General features: G+C 41.1%; 1 protein-coding gene across 7 annotated transcripts in view; it reads right to left on the bottom strand.

The window, feature by feature from the left end:
• Positions 1-21,265, bottom strand: part of SMOC1 (SPARC related modular calcium binding 1) — a 142,544-nt gene that overhangs the window by 55,089 nt on the left and 66,190 nt on the right. The gene's annotated exons all lie outside the window — the stretch shown is intronic.

Raw genomic sequence — 21,265 nt, 5'->3', positions numbered from 1 at the left:
AATTCTGATTGGTGAACTAATTTGGCAAGTACAAGTTGGAATGTCACCACTGTAGGTTGATATGACCCTTCTTTAACAAGAAGAGACAAGCAGTAGGCTTTTCTCCTTTTTCTAGCTTTTCCCAGCTGCTCATGTAGTCAGCCTGCCTATTGTTCAGGTGGCTCTCCTGAGACAAGGGTACACATGATGGGGGTAAAGTAAGAATAAGGTCACGTGTGCCTGCAGGTTCTAGTCTCGTTGCCCTCTTGCATTACTGTGTGATCTTGCTCAAGCCTCCATGATCCACTCTGACTGGGAATAGTAAATGAAAATAAAGCTTTTGCTTCATTCGGGGTGACTCTTCTTTTTCTGCCAATAATTGTCACTCTATCCACCTCCTCCCACCCCACCATCCTCTTCCCATCCACTTTCTACACGGAGTTCCTAAACACAAATCAGGGCATCACTCCCCTGTTTGAAACCCCTCGATGATTTGGTGACTTGCCGTAGGACTTAGGATGGAGATTAAGCTCATGATCACGCAGGACCTAGAGCGCCACGCAAATTTGCTCATTTGCATGATATACTCGAGGTCTCCATGATCTGCCCTCTTTGTTCCTGAAATCTTATTTTACACCCATGTCTCCACATACACACTCTCCTTTCCAGCACGATGAGCCTTTTGAATTTCACAAGCACATCCCAGTTTCTCATGCTTCGAAACTTTGCTCCAACTGTTCAATCTGTCCAGAATATCACTCCCCAACCCATCCCCAGCCCCCTCCAAATCCTTTGCATTCCCACCCTCTTCATGATGCACTTTCTCTGCAAAATGGTCCCGGCTTCCTCCTCTCCCTCCTTCCTCTGCCCCTCCATACACCCTGGCTTCCCAAATTCAGAGCTCTTATCACAAACAGCCACAACTATTGAGGCTCATCTAGTCTATTTTACCCACCCCCCCACACCCCCAGACTGTAACCTCCCTAGGGGCTGCATATTGGTTATTTCTATATTCCAACATCGTGCATAATGTCGGACATTTATTATAGGCATTTGATGAGTTGAATAAATGCATGAATTCCCATATTTCCTCAATTCTTGATCTCCATCAATTCTAAAAAATATAACATCAACTTAAATAGCCCCACCACATTAAATGTAGACCTCATCTACAAGATTGCCAATTGCACAGATGTTAAAGTGTCAAAAAGTGTTCCTCTTGGGATCAAGGACATGTTGAAATTGAGGATAGACAGTAATCGCATACACACTGAGTGCTGAGGCCTCAGAGGGGTACAGATGTAAAAGCAAGATCTGATGGCCTGGAAGTTACCACCAAGTTACCACTAAGTCAGAAAAAGCTACAGAAAGACTTCTGCTTTGGTGTGGATATCAAACACTGTAGTTACCCCCAGGACTAGTTGTTTCACTGTGGACCTACCTCGAGAAATCAGGACAAGAAAAAGATGGAGGGCAACTTGTTCCTACCAGTATGATGTCTCTGCACAGACTCAGCATTTCTCTCTCCTGTCCATGCCAGGAAGTGATATTCAATGCCTTTACCCCAGCGCCATATTCCACTCCGTCTTCTTCTCATGGAGACAGCCCATAAGCCCCATGGCAATGGTGGCTACACAGATGCTTACTCAAGATCAGTATCTTGGGTTGGGTCACTGCTACCTTCTGAGGAGTCGTTATGGGGGAATGGAAAGAAAGCTAGACAGATCAGAGTTTGAATCCCTGTCCAGCCAGTTACAAACGGGCACTTTACTTAGCTCTTTGAACCCCGTCTATAAAATGAGGATAACAATGCCAAACCTGAGGGCTCTGGCCAGGAAAAGACACACTGTGAGTCCAGTACCTGGCATGGGTGATGGCCAGATACAGGGTGGCTGTGGCAATGATTGCTCTCAGCTCTGTCAGAAACACCTGGCAAGCCAGCCTTCTTCTGGGCCACAGCTCCCCTAGTAACCTCCAGAAGCTTGGGTGGGAAATGCGGCTGGAAACTTGGAGTTTACCCCTTCAGATTCTGTCAGCCCTGCAGGGGATAGTTCCTAGAGGCGATTCCTCACCAGTGACAGCATTTTAATGGGGCCTGGCTGGCTGCTTTCTCCTCCTTAGCCAATAATCACCTCAGGGAAATGTGTCCCGAGGCTGGGCAGCCACCCTGGCTCGCTCCTGGGCCCCTTGGCTCCCATGGCCAAGGCCGGCCTCCCCCTTCTTGAAGACACTACTGCCCAAGTCCAGCACCTGAGGCTGTGCCTCTGGCCCAGTGCTGCCTGCTAGAGCCAGGCAGTGTGGTCAAGCTGGCCTCAGAGAACTGCTGGATGGAAAGCCCCCTCCTCCCGGGCATGCAGGGGACAGCACCAAATGCATGAGTAAGAGCCTAGAGGAGACTAGAGGGGACGGCACCAAATGCATGAGTAAGAGCCTAGAGGAGACTAGAGGGGACGGCACCAAATGCATGAGTAAGAGCCTAAGCCCAAAGCTTTCTTTCAGGGGATATAATCTAACCTCTGGGCTCAGCAGTTCCCAAGGGCCACATGCTCACTGTGTGTGCCCATTGTATCCCAGCAGACATGTGGACACTGCCTCCCAGCTTCCAGCTGGGCCCAGAGGCCCAAATACCGTCCCTTTCTCTCCAGGGCACTCAGCATTTTCCTAAGACTAGGCTCCAAGGAATAGACTCCAGATTACAAAATCCTCAGGCTGCTTCCAAGTCCTAGAAAACTGGAACCAAATGAAGAATTCTTGCCACATTCCTCCGAGGCCTGGAGTACCCAGTAATGGGCACACTTGGCACAGGTGTGCTGCCGAGGAGGGACATAGGTAAGCAAAAGAAGACACGGATTACAGGAAGTGCAGGAGGTGCCCAGCAAGGTCGCTTCCCTTGCTGAAAGAGCCCCAAATAAATTAACCCATGACCCTCAATCAAGAGGATGGTCGTAGGTTTGCTTCTTGAGTTTTTAAGATGTCCTCTTGAAGAAAAAGAAGTTACGTGGCAACAGAAAGCAGTGGTTATAGAGTCAGACTGCAGGCCACCTTCCTTGACTGACCAGCTCCACCATTTAACGACTGAATTTTCCAATCTTCGGTAGCCTTGGAAAGGTTCTTGGTCAAACCAAGCCTCAGACTGCCCAAGTCAACTCAGCCGTTGAGAGGACTAAATTAGATAATGTAAAGAAAGCACTTCGTTCACATGGTAAGTGCCCAGTGAAACTATGCTATTTATTATGATTGTGTTTTTCAGCATACTATCTGTACACTCAAAAAGGGCACAGACAGATTCTTTGATGGGAACAAAAGAACACCCCATTCTGACCAGCCGCTGGGGAAGGGGCAGTCTGAAATCAGCAAAGTTTGAAAAGGTTTGAATGGAGGAAGGGGAAGTTTGTTTTCATATAGCAACAGTTCTACTACAGTCAGAGGAGAGAAGTAAAGCTTCTTGCAGAAAAGCAACCAGAATCTAAATTCTATAGAATCGGTGGTTTATATATACGTCGAGATGTAAGTTAAAGATTTTTGGCTTGAAGTTCTTTGTGTTCACAGCCCAGTGGTATATTTCTGGTCAACCTCCGTCCAAATTTAGACAAATGTGAAATTATTTTAAGCCAGTTAATCTCCAACTCTTAGACACCTGGCAGAATGTGGGAGGCTAGCACTCCCAGAGAATGCAGTTGAGTGAGTGATGAGCAGAGACGAGCAGAGCAAACACCAGCTCACAAGGCAGAACAGACTGAGGACCGAATGGAGGACAGCACGGAGGAAAATGAAGGAAACAAATGGGCTATGCATATAGACAGGGGTCACCCACAGGTGCCACGCCCCAAACGGAGAACACCACCTTCCCCTTCTCCAGCAGCTTGTCAGTCACCACGGAGGATCTAGGCATTATCGCACATGGGCATCAGTCACCCCAGGTGCATGTCTTTTATAGGAGAGGCACACGGAGCAGCGGTTATTGGTTCAAATGTTACAACTAGTTCATAGCAGCACAGGAATTCAAATCCCAATCTCCAAGCTCTCATAAAATTTCAGAACGGATAGGGCTGGAGAAAATCTTAGCGATCACCACTCTAACACAAACATTTTACAAATAAGGAAACCGAGGCCCGGAGACAGAGAGGTAGCCTGATGGCCAGCACCTAGTAGTTGTGGCAGGTGGCAGTCCCCAGGCCTGGAAGGGAGACTGAGAAAGGCATTGTTCCCCGTGCTGGCGTCTGAGGGAACAGACTGCGTCTCTTTGTGCCTGTAATTCTCCAGCAAATGGAACTCTTTGCGGGAGGCAGGTGGCAGCTGGAAGAGAGTCTTTTGCTCCAGTTTGAGTGAGAGACCATTTCTAGAGTAATTTGGAGAACAGCATGGGGGCTTCTACTGCCCACCATCCCCCTCCCCACCGCCACCACCCTGCTTTCCTTTAGATGTTCTTGGTGAGGGGGTGGTTCTCTGACAGGGATCCTACCTCACATCCCAAAGTTGCTTCTCCTATCAAGGGCTCCTGCTTCCCTAGGAGACCAGTCTCTCCTGGTTGTGCCCACTTTCCTTCTTTTCCCCTGGAACGTGAAAGCAGCTATTCCCAATACCTTTACTTCTGTCCTTTTGATATAGTGATGAATGCAGTTCGTGCTCTATGGGGTGTGATTAGGAATTATTGGGGCTGCAGGGGTTCTCTAGCCAAATCACTTTGGAAATCCTGGTTTAAATAAACAAAATTAAAAGATTTCTTGCCTGCAGAACATCTCAGAGCCTTAAATCAAGTCATGATTGAGCTTTAAAAGGAAGAGATTATTTGCAGCAATTCCTAAACTTACTTAAATATGGGACTCTCCCTTAATTTTGTGCAGGGAGCATTTCATGGTACTACTGTTCTCTGAAATGTACTTTAAAAAAAAAAAGCAGTATAATGAAGTGCAGGGCCTTGCTATATTTCTTTACTTTTTCCAGCCTTACCTTCTTACAGTCTGGGTATCAGGCTCTCATTTTGTTCACTATTCTTGAAATAATTTCCCTCTGGCAAACCCCCACCTCCTTTTTTTGTAATGCGTTCTCAAGCTCTGTATCTGTTAAGAAAACCATCTTGAACTGCCTCAGGCCTTCACTGACAACTGGGATCCCCTCCAAGGCACAGCAGCACCTTCTCACCCTGTGGCTTCATTCCCGCTTCCCCCCGCCCCCTATTTCTTTGTCTTACTCTTCTAAAACAGAAAATGTGAACCTTATGCAAAGAGACAGGCTTGATTCAGCAACTACCGAACTTGTAATGAAATGACTACTATCACGTACTTGAACATTTTCTAGTGGGAAAAAGCAGAAGGCATGTGGATATTTGTCTCTCTGGGTGGTGGGAGTATGAGACTGTCTTATTTTTAATCTTCCAGTTGTTCCAAGTCAGTTAGGAACTGATTTGGATTAAGCAGTTTCTTAGGATTAAGCAAATGCAGTGAAAGTTTCTTACTGTTGGTCCAATTGATAACTTGGTTTCAGGGCAGTCTTATTTTCCTTTTGTTGGCATTCTGTACAGGATCTCTGAGAAATTGTGTTTTTCATGAGTGCCATGGCCCTGGCTAAAAGACCAGGCCAATTGAGCTTGCCACGTGTACCCCCAGAATACCTCTCCTCCATCAGAAGCTGCAGAAGAACGTTTTACTAATGGAGTGTTCATTCGATTTACCTGGAAAGCTCAGGAAAACAGATGGCTGGGTCCCACCCACAGAGTTTCTGGATTCATTGGGTCTGGGGTCAGCCAGAGAATCTACATTAGTAACAAGTTCCCAGGTGATGTTGTTGCTGCTGGTCCAGGGACCACACTTCAAGAACCACTGTTTTGAAGGAAACTTCTCACTCCACCCTTTCTGGCATTTATCATGAAATATTCAAGAAACAGGTACTTTTCTAGGTGTGAATTTGGGACCAAGGGGCCTTGTGACGGTACTTCTTTCCAAAGTTTTTATATTCCAGTTGTTCTGACAACATGTGTTCTTTTAATTCATGGGTCTAATGATTGCAGTATTAACTCTTATGGGTGATTTCACACATGGAAGCGAGTTTGAATGCAATGAGAAGGGGACTTGGGGAGAAAGGGATAGTGTAATCCTTTTGGCCTGCCGAGCATGAGTGTGTTTTTTCCTCATTTTGGAAAAGGTTATCCCACAAATGTCCTACTCATCTTCGGCCAGGGTTGGCTCAGAAGCAACAAGATACAGAAGGAAAAATAAAGCTCTAGAGTCAAAATGGTCTGGGTTTAAATACCATCTGACCCACAAGCTGTGTGACTTTGGCAAAATCACTTAACCTCTCTGAGTCTATCTATGAGATAAGGCTAACGGCGCCAACCTTGAAGGTTATTGAGAAGACAAAATGAGACAAGATATATAAAGCATCTAAAGTAGTGTCGGCTGTAGAGTATGCGCTCAGCACAAGCTGATTTCATCTTTTTCCCCGTCCCTTGTGTGGGGAGGACAGAGGCCAATGCTTCAAAGCACAGCTATTCCTGTTGGCTGTAGACATTGTCCCCTGCTTTGTGCCAGGTCTAGGGAAGACTGTCTGCTAAGGAATGAGGGATTTTCCTTTTACAGTATTTACCTCATCCTCCAGAATTTAATGGACGAGATGCAGGAAACAAAGATAACCCATTTCAAATCCTCCTATACATAGGAGTCTTTGTTGATTACGTCTTTTATGAGCTGATGGTGTAATGTGGCTGCCAACACAATATTAATGAGAAGCGGTGTGTTTAGAACGAGAGACAGTCCCATTCTTCCCCAGGCTGTTTATGACCACATTTGAAATATTATGTCACATTTGGGGAAGGACACTCTATAAAGCAGGGCCGAATTCAGAAGAAAGAGGCCAGGAGGAAAGAGAGACATAATCCTTATGATATAGGGTTTAGTGATTGAACTAAAGACTTTTGCCAGGACAAAAAGAAATATTTGTTGGCGAAAAGATAGGATTTCACAAGGACATAATGATGTCTGTTTTCAAATCTTTCTGTGGAAAATGGGATTTCTGTAGATTCTGTAAGAGCCACAGCTAGGACTGGAGTCGTCTGTTGGAAATTACAGGAAGACAGCTCTTAAGTCATTGTACAGAAGAACTTTCCAACTAAATTGTCCCAAAATGCATTATGTATGTTGTCATTGCCTGTAACAAGCTTCCTGTCTCTGATGACAATCAAGAAAAAGGTAGATGACTGCTTGATGAGAAATTATAAGTGGAACCTGAGCCTTGGATTGGGGAGGGGTACGGAGAGTAAGGAGAAGATGAACTAGATACCTCTGAGGTCCCCTTTGATCCAAAAGTTCTGTGATTCTAAAACCCTGCTCTAAATTGAAGGTCAGCTGCTTAAAACTAAGGTGGAAATTTGTAAACTAGTTCCTAATTGTCAGAGTTAAGACCATTCTTCCAACTATATGATGAAGAACATTTTTTTTTTTGTATTTTCGAAAAAGTATGAACACCAACCCTCCAACACACACATAAAGATATTTTTAAACCTGGTGTTGGGTCTTCAGGGACCCAAAGAGCTTTATTTTTTTGACTTCTGCCCCTCTGTTTGTTGCCTAGAATGGCCCAAGTTTTGTAAACAGCAAATACAGTACCTGTTGTTTATTCACTTTTATTTCCATTTGGTGGGGAAAATCAAATATGTTTTTATGTTAAAAAAAATACCCAATAAAAGTCTATCTGTGTAGGAGCTTTGTTTAGATCAGAACTGTGAAAATCTGGCCAGTACTGGGACAAAGGTGGCCTGCAAGAGTGGGAGCTCTTTCTGGTTTCCGATATCTAACTTCACTTTTAATGAAACTTCTTTGCCTTCATACCTCCGGTCTGCGTTCCTTTTTCCTTTCTCTACTTTGACATGGGGGGAAAATCTGATCCCTTTAATTTTGCGAAAGAGTTTAGATGACTGGCCTACAGAGTCACTTCCTGGTGTGTGTTATATACACACACAGTAGAGTGGCAATAGCCCTAAATGTGGACCTACTGTGTGCCTACTCAGCTGGTTGAACATTAGCTACTGTCTCATAAAACCCTAAAAAGTGTGGACATTATCTCCCAGGGATCTTCAATTCAGTTTAACCTCCTACCAGTGCAGTGGTACTCCCTCCCCACACCCAGAGAACCCCTGCTCAGTGCCCATTCAGTGCCCCCTTACCCATTGTCTGGGATGGAAAGTTAAGTTCTCTTTGAGTCAGACATTCCATCTCTGGATTGCTGCACTTGTGGAAAGTTCTTCCTTGTTTTGAGTCAGAATCTGAGTCATTATATATTTTACTCAACGATCCTGTATTAGCTCTGTGAAACCAATTAGTGAAAAGCTAATGTCATCCACAGACAAAGGTTTGAAGATGGCTCTCAGTATCCCTTTGGTCATCTCTTTCCCCCATTCCTTTGGTTCTTCTCTTCTCCAAACTAAACATCTCTGGCTCCTTTGAATATTCCTCACATGACGTAATTTCCGGACCTCACTCCCCTGAGTCACCCTCCTGGTTATGCTCTAGTTTGGCAACATCACTTTAAAAGATGCACCATCCTTTAGAGAGGCAGAGAGTAGCGAACACTGAAGCCAGGCTATCGAGTCTGCATCCTGACTCTACTACTTGCAATCGATATGACCCTGGGCAAGCTAGTCAGCTTCCCTGGTTCCGTTCCCTCATCTATAAAATGGGAATATAATAGTGTCATAGGTCGTAGCGCGGACTGAATATGTTAATATGTGTCAGGCATTTATAAGACAGCCTGGCACGTAGTGCTATATAAGTAAGTGTTTTTGTTATCTTAAAAAGAAAAGAACAGCAGAGATAGTGACTGAAGCAGCCCATCACTGAGCTTCCCCTTTCCCATAGGCTGCAGGAAGGCCAGAGAAACAGGCCTCCGCTCTTCCCTCCTTCCTAAACATACCCCCTTGCAGAAGGGCAGCTGCAGATACCACCTAGAGCTTGCTTCTGTCATTTACACAATAGACAAACTGTAGGGACAGACTAGCCAAGGGCTATGGGGAGCTCAGATGCCCAACTCGGAGCACCCAGACCCTGCATGCTTGCTCCAAAGCAAATGAGGCCAGTCAGTCTGGAAAAGGATTCTCAGCAGCCATTCCGCTAGAGAAAACCAATTGAACAGTGGGACCGAGCACTGGTTGAGGTAGGCACATCCCCACAGAACACAACAGATACAATGTCCTGAGCACAAAGCATGTTTCATCTACCCTCAACCTACTATACATGTCTGCACTTCATGGGTGACCCAGAGGGTCCCGGTTCACTTATTGAAAAGAGTAGTGGCTCCCACCATGCATGGGAGATTAGGGGAGTCACTTGCTAGACAAATCCTTCCTGTACATGAAACGAGGCCCTGTCCCTGCCGTCATTTACAAAATTAAAAAATTATTATCAGTTACATCACTTCGATTGTATATTCACTGCAGATTCCACGTCACCTAAACCACCCACAGTAAAGCAGTAAAGACAAAGTAGAGCCCCAGTGGGAAGCTGGCTGCTGGCTGTTGCTTGCCAGGGCTTTAGCTTCTCCACCTTTTTGGATCTTGATGTCCTGAGAACCTTGAGGACCACAGAGGCTATGTCCATGTAGGGAGAGGAACGAGCACGAAGCCAATGCCTGACGCACGCAGGCAGCAACATCTCCTCTAAGGCATCAAATCTCGCTGTAACCCACAGTTTCTCATTTGAAAAAGAAATCCCTTTTCTGCTTATAGATTCAAAGAAGAAATATTGGCTTGCCAAAGATTGAAAGCTCTCTAGTGATTCTAGAGTTTCTTACACCCTAATTTGCAGCTTTCTCTACCCACCCTTCCTTTCCCTTGAAAATACCAAACCAAGGACACTGACACTGGTCACAAAACCTAAAACTGCAGCCCAGGCTTCAGGTGCCTGGGCATCCCATCTCCTCACTGTTCTGGTGATGGCAGCGGGCATTAACCCCACATGGGTACAGAACAACCCTCACCTCCCTGTTCATTTAAAAAGGAGAAAGATTGCAAAAAGAAAGCAGGAAAAAACACAAATACATGGAGATTAAACAACATACTTTTAAAGAATGACTGGGTCAAAGAAGAAATTAGAGGAGAGATCAAAAGCTACATAGAAACAAATGACAATGAAAATACATCCTACCAAACTTTTTGGGATGCAGCGAAAGCAGTTTTAAGAGGGAAATTTATATCATTACAGGCCTATCTCAAGAAACAAGAAAAATCCCAAATAAATAACCTCATGTTACACCTTAAAGAACTAAAAAAAGAAGAACAAATGAAACCCAAAGTCAGCAGAAGAAAGGAAATAACAAAAATCAGAGCAGAACTAAATGAAATAGAGAACAAAAAGACAATAGAAAAAATTAATGTGACAAAGAGCTGGTTCTTTGAAAAGATTAACAAAATTGACAAACCCTTGGCTAGACTCACTAAGATAAAAAGAGAGAAGACACTAATTAACAAAATCAGAAATGAAAAAGGGGAAGTTATCACGGATACCACAGAAATACAAAGGATTATCCAAGAATACTAGGAAGGACTATATGCTACCAAATTCAATAACCTAGAAGAAATGGACAAGTTCTTAGAAACATATAGGCTTCCTAGGCTGAACCATGAAGAACTGGAAAATCTAAACAGACCGATCACTAGTAACGAAATTGAATCAGTCATCCAAAATCTTCCGAAAAGCAAAAGTCCGGGACCAGATAGCTTCACTAGTGAATTCTACCAAACCTTCAAATAGGATCTAATACCAATCCTGCTCAAAGTCTTCCAAAAAATTGAAGAAGAGACAGTACTCCCTAACTCATTTTATGAAGCCAACATTACCCTGATACCAAAACCTGATAAGGACAACACAAAAAAAGAAAATTACAGACCAATATCTCTGATGAATATAGATGCAAAAATCCTAAACAAAATTCTAGGAAATCAAATACAACAATGCATTAAAAAGATTATTCATCACGACCAAGTGGGGTTCATCCCAGGGCACAAGGATGGTTCGACATTCGCAATTCCATCAATGTGATACATCACATAAACAAAATAAAGGACAAAAATCATATGATTATATCAATTGATGCAGAAAAAGCATTTGACAAGATACAACATCCATTTATGATTAAAACACTTAATAAAATAGGTATAGAAGGAAAATACCTTAACATAATAAAGGCCATATATGACAAGCCCTCAGCTAATCCCATAATTAATGGTGAAAAACTGAAGCCCTTTGCTCTACGTTCAGGTACACGACAAGGCTGTCCCCTATCACCTCTGCTTTTCAGCATAGTGTTGGAAGTCCTTGCCAGAGCCATCAGGCAAGAGAAAGAAATAAAAGGCATCCAAATTGGGAATGAAGAAGTTAAATTATCACTCTTTGCAGATGACATAATGTTATATATAGAAAACCCTAAAGACTACACCAAAAAGCTATTAGAAACAATCAACGAATACAGTAAAGTTGCTGGCTACAAAATCAACGTACAAAAGTCTATTGCATTCCTATATACTAACAATGAAATCTCAGAAAAAGAAATACAAAAAACAATTCCTTTTGCAATTGCAGCAAAAAGAATAAAATACCTAGGAATAAAGTTAACCAAGGATGTGAAAGACCTATATGCTGAAAACTATAAGACATTTTTGAAAGAAATTGAAGAAGACACAAAGAAATGAAAAGACATTCCATGCTCATGGATTGGAAGAATCAACATAGGTAAAATGGCCATATTACCCAAAGCATTATACAGATTTAATGCAATCCCCATCAAAATCCCAATGGCATTTTTTAAAGAAATAGAACAAAAAATCATCAGATTTGTTTGGAACCATAAAAGACCCCGAATAGCCAAAGCAATCTTAAGAAAAAAGAACAACACTGGAGGTATCGCACTCCCTGACTTTAGCTTGTACTACAGGGCTACAATAATCAAAACAGCATGGTATTGGCAGAAAAACAGACACATAGACCAATGGAATAGAATTGAGAACCCAGAAATAAAACCACATAAATATGGACAGACAATTTTTGACAAAGAAGCTAAAAACATACAATGGAGGAAAGACAACCTCTTCAATAAATGGTGCTGGGAGAATTGGATAACCATGAGCAAGAGAATGAAACTGGACTGCTATCTGTCACCATGTACCAAAATTAATTCAAAATGGATCAAAGACTTAAGCATAAGACCTGACACAATAAACTGCATAGAAGAAAACATAGGTACTAAACTTATGGACCTTGAGTTCAAAGAGCATTTTATGAATTTGACTCCAAAGGCAAGGGAAGAAAAAGCTAAAATAAACATATGGGACTATATGAAACTGAAAAGCTTCTGCACAGCAAAAGAAACTATTGACAAAATAATGAGGCAACCAACTGAATGGGAGAAGATTTTCGCAAACAGTTCCTCTGATAAGGGGTTAATATCCAAAATATACAAGGAACTCATGAAACTCAACAACAAAAAAACAAACAACCCAATTGAAAAATGGACAGAGGACCTGAAGAGACATTTCTCCAAAGAGGATATACAAATGGCAAATAGACATATGAAAAAATGCTCAACATCGCTAATCATCAGAGAAATGCAAATGAAAACCACAATGAGATATCACCTCACCCCAGTCAGAATGGCTTTCATCAACAAGACAAATAGTAACAAGTGTTGGAGAGGCTGTGGAGAAAAAGGAACTCTCATACACTGTTGGTGGGAATGCAGACTGGTGCAGCCGCTATGGAAGGCAGTGTGGAGGTACCTCAAGAAATTATGAAAAGAATTACCATACGACCCAGCAATCGCTCTCCTGGGTATCTACCCCAAAAATATAAAAGCATCTCTCTATAGAGACACGTGTACTCCAATGTTCAGTGCAGCTTTGTTTACGGTGGCCAAGACATGGAAATAACCAAAATGTCCTTCAATAGATGAATGGATAAAGAAGTTGTGGTACATATACACAATGGAATACTATTCGGCGTTAAGGAAAGATGATATAGGAGCATTTGTGACAACATGGATGGATCTTGAGAGTATAATGCTAAGTGAAATAAGTCAGACAGAAAAAGCAGAGAACCCTATGATTTCACTGATAGGTGGTATATAAACCAAAAACAACAAAAGAACAAGACAAACAAATGAGAAACAAAAACTCATAGACACAGACAGTAATTTAGTGGTTACCAGAGGGTAAGGGGGTGGGGGGTGGGTGATGAGGGTAAGGGGGTCAAATATATGGTGATGGAAGGAGAACTGCCTCTGGGTGGTGAACACACAATGGGATTTATAGACGATGTGATACAGAATTGTACACCTGAAATCTATGTAATTTTACTAACAATTGTCACCCCAATAAATTTAATAAAAAAAAAAATGGGCAGACGACCTGAAGAGACATTTCTCCAAAGAGGACAAATGGCAAATAGACATATGAAAAAATGCTCAACATCACTAATCATCAGAGAAATGCAAATGAAAACCACAATGAGATATCACCTCACCCCAGTCAGAATGGCTATTACCAACAAGACAAATAGTAACAAGTGTTGGAGAGGCTGTGGAGAAAAAGGAACCCTCATACACTGCTGGTGGGAATGCAGACTGGTGCAGCCACTATGGAAGGCAGTGTGGAGGTTCCTCAAAAAATTACGAATAGAATTACCATATGACCCAGCAATCCCTCTCCTGGGTATCTGCAGAAAATATCTGAAAACATTTATCCATAAAGACACATGTGCTCCAATGTTCATTGCAGCTTTGTTTACGGTGGCCAAGACATGGAAACAACCAAAATGTCCTTCAACAAATGAATGGATAAAGAAGTTGGGGTACATATACACAATGGAATACTATTCAGCTGTAAGAAAAGATGATATAGGAACATTTGTGACAACATGGATGGATCTTGAGAGTATAATGCTAAGCAAAATAAGTCAGACAGAAAAAGCAGAGAACCCTATGATTTCACTGATATGTGGTACATAAACCAAAAACAACAAAAGAACAAGACAAACAAATGAGAAAGAAAAACTCATAGACACAGACAATAATTTAGTGGTTACCAGAGGGTAATGGGGTGGGGGGTGGGAGATGAGGGTAAGGGGGATCAAATATATGGTGATGGAAGGAGAACTGACTCTGGGTGGTGAACACACAATGGGATTTATAAATGATGTAATACAGAATTGTACACCTGAAATCTATGTAATTTCACTAACAATTGTCACCCCAATAAATAAATAGAAAAAGTGGGAAAAAGGAGAAAGAAGATTCAGAACTTACTACAAAGCTATAGTAATAAAGAGCATGTGGCACCAACATAAAGACAGACATGGAGATCAATGGAATAGAATTGAGAGTCCAGAAAGAAACCCTCACAGTTATGGTCAACTGATTTTCAACAAGGATACCAAGACAATTTAAGGAGGGTAAGAATAGTCTTTCCAATACCTGGTGCTGAGATAACTAACTGGATATACATGCAAAACCTCACACCATATATAAAAATTAACTCAAAATAAATCATTAACCTAAATGTAAATGCGAAAACCATAAAACTCTTGAAAGAAAACACAGGAGTAAATCTTTGTTACCTTGGATCAGGGAATGGTTTCTTAGGTATGACACCAAAAGCACAAGCAATATTTTTAAAAGTAGATAAATTAGACTTCATTAAAATCAAAATTTTATGTAATAAAGGACATTATCAAGAAAGTGAAAAAACAACGCAGAGGATGGGGGGAAATATTGATAAATGATATATCTGATAAGGGTCGTGTATCTAGAATGTATAAAGAACTCTTACAACTCAATAATAAAAAGACAAATAACTGAATTTAAAAATGGACAAAGGTTCTGAAATGACATTTCTCCAAAGAAGATATACAAATGGCCAAAAAGCACATGAAAAGATGTTCAATGTCAATAGTCATTAGAGAAATGAAAATCAAAACCACAATGAGATACCACTTCACACCCAACCAGATGGCTATAATAAAAAGGACAGATAATAACAGGTGTTTGCAAAGATGTAAAGATATTGGAACCTTCCTGCAGTCATCTTGGAAAAGTCTGTCCGTTCCTTAAAAGCTTAAACGTAGAGTTATAAAACCCAGCAGTTCTGCTCCTAGGTATACACTAAGAAAAGTGAAAACATACCTCCACACAAAAACTAGCAATAGTTCACAATAGCCTTTTTTTATGATAGCGAAGAAATGAAAACAACCCATGTGTCCACCAGCTGGTGAATGGATAAACACAATGGGGTATATCCATGCAGTGGAATATTATTTGACAATAAAAAGCAATAGAGTACTGATTCATATTAAAACATGGATGAACCTTGAAAACATTATGCTAAGTAAATGAAGCCAGTCACTAAAGACCACATACATATTGTATGATTCCATTTATATGAAATATCCAGAATAAACAAATCCATAGAAATAGTAAGTAGGTTAGTGGTTGCCAGGATTTGAAGGGAGGGGCTAATGAGGAGTGACGGCTAACAGGTACAGGACTTCTTGGGTGATGAAAATCGTCTGGCATTAGACAGTGGTGATGAGTGCACAACTCTGTGAATACAATAAAAGCCACTGAATTGTGCACTTAGAAGGGTAAATTTTATGGTATGTGAATTCTATTTCAACAAAGCTGTTATTTTAAAGAACAAAACCAGATGGCCAGCCCATAGGCGACAGTTTGCTGACTTCTGGAAGAGAGTTCATCTAGCTCTCCCATTTTACAGCTGAGTAAACTGAGATCTGAAGACGAAGAAAACAAACATTTACCAAACTGCAATTATGTGCTAAATAGTGGGCATTTTCATATAAGTTATCACATGCAGTATCTGGTTGTTTGTAACAAAAGCAAATCAATGAAAAATACATGTAAAGCAAGTAGTAAGATGCCCTGGACATGGTAGATATTCAAATTGTAACAATAATAATATGTTTATTGAGCACTTAACAAAAAAGGAAAAAGAAAAGTAACCATTTGCCCAACAGTGGGTCTATTGACCATTATGCCATCTATGCATAAAGGATGGAATTCGATTTTTAACAGCGTGGATTTAAAAAAAGAAAAGTTGTTGATGGCTGGAGAAGCTCAGAACACTCCAGCTTATGGATGCAGCGAGGGTCTTAGTACTGGAATGTTCTGAGCCTGTGGATTCTTTTTGGACCTCTAGGCTCATCAAAGATAAGATAAATCCCTTCCACCCTATAAGGATGCTCAGAACTCCAACCTTCCCATGTTTAATCAGCCGAGGCCAACAAAGGCTCACAGTCCATGCAAAGCATCGATACCTTCCATACTTGTTCGGCATCTGGAAGCAGGAGGCCCAGATGGTAAACCCAGGTGTTCCCAGGGCAAGCTAGACACAGAACTCAGGCCTGCAGGGGTGACTTCAAGAAGCACTTTTCTGTACTGTGGTGGCGAGCAGGTGTGAGAAGCTAAAAAGAAACATCAAGACCTGCTCCATAGCTCAAGCCCAGGCACTTAGGAAGTAAGTTGTAGATCCCTAGGTTTGGGCAAATACAACAGTAAGAACTATAGAAATACTGACAAGGGAAGTCCACTGTCTTTGCCAAAAAGCATTTTGTCTTTGTGCTTCAACTCCAGAACAAAGCATCACGAAGAAGAAAGTACAGCTCCCCAGGACTCTATATGGAAAAAACAAAAACAAAAACCAGGAAATAAAAGAATATGTATATGTGTGCATTGGTGGTGGAACAATGATTAGGAGTAAAACTGGGAAAAGTGTCAGTGCCAGACAGCTATATCAAGAAAGACGGTTACTGGAATATGAATCTCAAAGATGGGAAACATAATACATTTTTTCACATAGAAGTAACATTACGAATGGTGTTTCGTATTCTATAGTATTATTAGAACTACAATCCATCTACACGAAAAATTTAAAAGGCTTGGAATGTATTTGATAACAACCATTAATCAACATTGTTATTCAACAATATGGAAGGCAATTTGATAGTATGCACCAAATGCCTTAAAAAATGCATGTCCTTCTGACCCAATATGCACCTTCCACAAATTTAATCCCCAAATTTCCCAGATTCATGGTACACTCATACAAGGAAATACAATGCAACCATTTAAAAATTGAAGTAGAGTTATATGTAACCTAGAAAAAGTCCACAATATAATTTGTTTAAGAAAATGTTATAAAATGATATATGATATTATACCATTTCTTTCCCAAATAATGATAAGTACGCGCACACAAAGAATATAAATCTAGAGGGTTATAGACTTACTTGTTCCTAGTTCAGGAAAATGAAATCACTGGCTGTACCTTCCTACCTTATGTATTTTCTGTATTGTTAGAATTTTTTTTACAAAGTGTATATAACTTTTTTATGTAGAAAAAAGTGAAAATAGTTCTCCCTTTAATTATTCGATTAAGTAAGTCCCTAACATACATCCAGACCCATATATGTAAAATAAGCCTCTATAACCCATCATTTTACAAGCTGCATAGTGTGGCTATGTCATAATTTGTTCAAGCAATTCTCTATTGTTGGATATTTAGGTAGTTTCCCAATTTTTGCTACTATCAGCAGAATTTAGATGGAAATCCTTGTGGCTACATATTGCAGATATTTTTAATTATGTCCTTAGAATAAATTCATAGAAGTAGAATTTCAGGCTCAAGATGTAGGCCCAATTAAAATCTTTTGAACCATATTGCAAAATTATCCCATAAAAACTCAATGCCAATTTACTTCCCCAACTATCATGTGAAGGTAGCCTTTTCCCTTCACTCAAGCCTGAATCTTTTTTCTAATTTTTACCAATTTGGTCAGCAAAATAACACATTATTTTTGTTTGTATTTATTTAATTGCTAAGGAAAATGACATCATTCATATTTGCTTATTGGCTATTTGTTATTATTGTGTGACCCGCTTGTTGATATCTCTTGCCCACTTTTCTACTAGAATCTTTTTCTTTCTGATTTGTAAGAGTTCTTTATATAACGTTAGCCCTTTGTCTTTAAGGCTAGTATATGTCATTTGCTTTATAGTTTTGTTTAAAATATGTTTTTACGTTCAAAATTGTTTAATTTGTATATATTTTCTCAACAATAAAGTGCACTCAGGATTCCAAATTAGCATTTGAAATATAACCAGTTGTATACATATGGTCTTGAATACTAGCTACTTCATATATTTTCTTATCTTTTCTGTATATAATCTCCTTGAAAGTACAAGTCATGACATTTCTCAAATTCCCCCATAGCAGCCAGCACACAGCCCAGAACATAGCAGAGCTCCAAAATGTCTGAGATGAAAAAAATATTGTGTCTGGGATTGGCTTTGAAGCAATCCAGTTTGGAGTGGGAGATGAAAATGGGATAAAGATGAAACAGAATCAGCCACATGTCAATCATTGTTGAAGTTGGCCGACGGGTACATGGAGTTCATTATATTACTATTTCTACTTTTTTGTATATTTGAAAATTCCCATAATCAAAAGGATCTTTTTTTAAAATTTATTTTTGATTGATTGGTCTACAGCATCCAAGAGGGGACTTCTGGAATAACAACGGTGATGAAAATGAATTACATTTACATCAAGGACCCTTGTGTAGCATAAAAGAAAATTAAGGTCTTGAAATTAGGCAGGACTGGGTACAAATCCTTTCTAGCTTAACGACCTCAACCCCTCTGAAACTCAGATTTCCATTATAAATAGGGGTAGTAATAACTACCTCAAAAGGTCCTCGTGAAGATTAATGGGTGTAAAGCTCAGTGCCTAGCACCAAGTAGCACTCAATAAAGAGTCACCATCATCATTATTCAGTGATGTACAAGCTTAACAAGCTCCAGCCAACATTTCCTGGTGGTGGTGATCCAATACCGTTCTTCTATGGCTGTGATTAAGCTTGGGCATCGGACAACTGCTCGGCAAGGGACTTGGTACAACAGATGTCAGGAGTCACATTGCCGATACCCAGAAGAGAAAACAGATAAGGCCACAGTAGAGGACAAAGTCCCCAGCCCCCGACTTTACTCAACAAGTCACCACAGAGCATGAACTCCACTTTCTAAAAACGCAATCAAGAAAAAGAGTGACGAAGGCCTTACAACAGTGGCCCATTCGCAACTTTGACCTAACACTGGCAACTTCTGGGCAGCTTGAAATAACACGATGTCTGGGGCCCACTCTCAGAATTTGATTTAATGGTCTGGGATATGGACTAGGTATCGAGATTTTTAAAAATCAAATGTCGCTTAGCGAAATAAGTCAGACAGAAAAAGCAGAGAACCCTATGATTTCACTGAAATGTGGTATATAAACCAAAAACAACAAAAGAACAAGACAAATGAGAAACAAAAACTCATAGACACAGACAATAGTTTAGTGGTTACCAGAGGGTAAAGGGGGTGGGAGGTGGGTGATGAGGGTAAGGGGGATCAAATATATGGTGATGGAAGGAGAACTGACTCTGGGTGGTGAACACACAATGGGATTTAAAAATGATGTAATACAGAATTGTATACCTGAAATCTATGTAATTTCACTAACAATTGTCACCCCAATAAATTTGGGGGGGAAAAAAATCAAATGTGATGTAATGTGTACCAACCACTCTGCTGTGTGCGTTGGGGTAGGAGGTACAGAGGGAAAAGGACAAGGGAAAAAAAAGAAGAAAACAGAGACCATTGTGTCCCCCATTAAAACCAATCCAGTCATGTGGTCCCAAGCTGCGTCCCATGGCAGATAAATCTACTCCCATTCAGGTCCCTTCACTCCTTCCATAAACTTCAAGAGTGTGTTATTGTAAAAATTCACAGGGCTAAATATATTATTAACACCAAGATACGTGCATATCAACATTCTAAAGAACATTAAAGCAACATAGCTGATCTCTGCGTTTTGGTCTTAAAAAACAAAAAATGTCCAGCTAAGTGACAGCAGAAGTTGGGGAGGAAGAAAAGCATTTTGTCTCATTGTCTTTTGGCAGCCTGTCAATGTAACTGAAGCACACTCAAAGAGGCAGCTTCATTTTGTGAAGTTATTGCAGTGTCTTTGATCAAGGGAAAAAGCACATCCATTTCAATCATTGTAATGGGGACAGGCTGCCTGTCTGGCTGCCTGGCCGCCCACAGGGGTGAGCCAGCCTTGAGCCTGAAGACACATGGCAGTGTTTAGTGTGTCTAACCAATGAGGGGTTCTTGACTGTCTACCCAACCTTTGCTGAACCTCAGGGGCCCTCTCACTTAGCGATTCTGCCCTGACTAATCTGGAAGTTCCTTTCCCCAGCAAACACCACCTGGCCTGGCTTGGCCTCGCCAAAACAAAAGCTGGCCAGCAGCTGTCTGTCATGAGGCAGCAAACACTTCAGAACCAGGAGGGCAAGGGTCACCCGTTCTCATAAGCAACACACTCAGGATTACACAAGCCTAGAGAAAGGAGAAATAAAAGATTTTGCCTCCTCCCCATTACCTTTACCCCTGTCTCAGCCCCAAACTCAGCTGAGACAGGTCTGCTTTTCTCTCCCATATATGAATTCTCAGCAGAGAGGTTTGAAATCCATATACAAAGATCACCTGCATTGTTTTCACCACAATAAATAATAAAACATCGATGAGGGAATCTCATCAATTTTCAAACTTGGGGAGGTTTAGCAAAAGGTTTTATTTTCCTTCAGTGACATCATCCATAAAATCTGGGGAAGACTTGAGTAGCAGAACCAGAGTAGAGATGGGGGTAATGATGATAATAATGACATATATTTATACAACAGTTACGTGCTCCAAGTGTCTTCCATGTGGTAGCTCATTTAATTCTCATCACACCCTTATGAAGTAAGCTATAGTAATACTCATTAATAATAATAGTAATAGTAATAGTAACATAATATGTGTAATATGGTGATTATTATTATATATGATATTGGAGATAATCTCCATTTTTCATGTAAGGGTATTGTGACCCAGAGAAGTTCGGTGGCTTGCTTACGGGGTGGGGGCTGAGTCACGCTCAGGCAGTGTGGCTTCAGGATCCATGCACTAACTACAGCACTAGACTGCCTTCCGCCATTCCACACCTCAGAGTCTCCTTTAAAGCTGCCAGTTCAGAGAACAGCAGAGAACAGAGGTCTTTGGAGCTACAGGGAGCTGTTTGAACCCAAGATCGGCCACTCTGGTTGCATCTTCGATAAATGGAGATAATAGCACCTACCTCACAGGCCTGGGGTGAGGCTTAAATGAGAAAACGAATAAAAGCACCTCTCACAGGGTCACACCCAAGTTTAAT

The sequence above is a fragment of the Rhinolophus hipposideros genome (genome assembly GCF_964194185.1).
Source record: "Rhinolophus hipposideros genome assembly, chromosome: 5".
NCBI classification, from domain to species: domain Eukaryota; kingdom Metazoa; phylum Chordata; class Mammalia; order Chiroptera; family Rhinolophidae; genus Rhinolophus; species Rhinolophus hipposideros.
Note: the sequence above shows the minus strand (reverse complement) of the source record. Positions and strands in the feature narration are given on the sequence as shown.